This window comes from Macrobrachium nipponense, chromosome 9, assembly GCF_015104395.2.
Source record: "Macrobrachium nipponense isolate FS-2020 chromosome 9, ASM1510439v2, whole genome shotgun sequence".
NCBI lineage: Eukaryota > Metazoa > Arthropoda > Malacostraca > Decapoda > Palaemonidae > Macrobrachium > Macrobrachium nipponense.
This window is the reverse complement of record NC_061110.1, coordinates 107206135-107208254: the sequence shown is the minus strand read 5'-3', so window position 1 is coordinate 107208254 and position 2120 is coordinate 107206135.

Here is a 2120-nt window from a genome sequence, read left to right as displayed (position 1 = left end):
TATATAATGTATTGCAAATTACTTAAACTCCTGAAGTTCCAACTGTGTGATAGGGAGCTGTTCCAAAGTCCAATGGTGTGAGGAATAAAGGACCTCTGGAACTGAGAAGTTCCACAGCGAGGACATTTACTGCAAATTGGTGCGGAACCTGACGACGAAGAGTGGAAAATTGATCATACTGAATTTTCCCAGAACCGTCTCAAGTTTTTCTTGCGGGAATATGTAAGTCACATCAGGAGAAGAGTAAACATACCCCTACCAGTGACAAAAGTCCTTACGAACTATTTTCTCACCCATGAAGAATATTTTGTTAGAAAAAACCAAGCGACGACTCACAGTGAGTCAGTCAGTCAGTCTTTAATCTGGTTGACATTTCTTGTTCCCATTTTCGTGTTCAGGTTCCCATGTTCAATGACCTAATTTTCTTTTTCCTCTGTCTCCACTTAAACTGCTACCTTATCGCTCTACCGATAGAGGCTAAGAAAACAATAGTACAGATTCTACAGGCTAAGAGCCATTGAATAGACTGACGATGTACAGATTTCTCTATAAGAAACAGGGAAAGAATACTTGTTTTCTTTTCATTGGATGTGAAAATTCCGCTTTTTCTCTTCGTAAAAATCTTTCCGTTAACTCCATCATTCCCTGTTCCCGAAAAAGCGATATAGTAAGGCCGCCACTCGAACAACCGTCTATCTGCAAATTTTTCGGATTTTGAGTTATATATACTTTCGAATGCAGCAAATCTTCTTCTATATACTAGTGTTTAGAAATTGTAAAAAAAAAAAAAATATATGTTTTTCGCGTATATAATCTAGGGAGAGTGAGAGTAACTAGAATGATGAATGCGCAATATTTGTGAGTTGTTATTCGAGTGAAAGAGCATGGGATGAAAATGAATCGAACAACAATTTATCTGCAAAATTGCAGGTAAGAGGTTATTCGAGAGAAAAGGAGCCCGGTTAATGTTCTGTCGAACAAAACGTTATCTGCATACGTCCACCAATGAGGTTCTTTGATTTAGTATGACGTCATATGTAAAGGGCGCTTAGTTTGGTTGTCAAGTTCTCGTGTTCCGTGGTTTACCTTATAATTTTCATTAAGCATTGTTTCTGACAAAAATAACAATTATTGTGATCATCAACTATGGGTAGAAAGCATAAGGAATCGAAAGAAATGGAAAACAACGCAGTGTGAAAAGAATAATGAGTGCGCACACGTAATTACTCCTCGTTCTTTTTATGTTAAAAAAAAAAAAAAAAAAAAAAAAAAAAAAACAGTGAAAATACCTTCCAAACAGAATATCTTCCTGGATTTTGAAAATCTATTGGCCTATCTTTACTGTTCCCATTATTGGATAATTAGATGTGTTAAATGGGGAAAAAAAGTTTGTCATGCTCTTTTTTATGCATAATTAAGTATAATGAAAAAAATTTTGTAAGTAAATCTTGCATCGTACCATGCTTTTAGGAGTACAGTATACTTTAACACATTTTTTTTTAGGTATGCAGTTTTGTGATTGCACCACATAGGCCTACTATGAATGATGACCAAAGACATGTCATAAGGAGAGCTACATAACAATAATTTTACAGAATACCATTCTTATACAATAAAGTTTTCTAATTTTTTTTTCATTTCTTCTTCCCATCATTATATAATTCTACTAGTTCTTAATTATTTACGTTTCTAAGATCTAGGTTAATATAATGTTGAAGAAGAAAATGACAATACCATTATTACTATCGTCATTCCAATGTTGACAAACTTCGGTTTCTTGCAGTTATGGTGTTGTTTAAGGTACAGTTTGGATAGACAGATAATATTTACAGACATATTTGTAAAGAGCATGCTTTAAGCTTCATTTTGAACAAAAAGAAGAATGTCATAGCATAAATATTAACGGAAATATGATAATGTAAACATTGCAAAACTTCAATGAGCGTAATAAAAAAAAAAATGGCAAGGTAAGTCCGTAGAGTTTTGGTTTCCCACTCTTTCTGGTATGGCAAAATTCTTCCCATTTTCTGTACTCGCTGATATAATCGTTTTTTATTTTATTTATTTATTCATTTTTTTGTCTCCCTAGGCCTTTTTTTCTCGAGCAGCGAGCCGTTGCT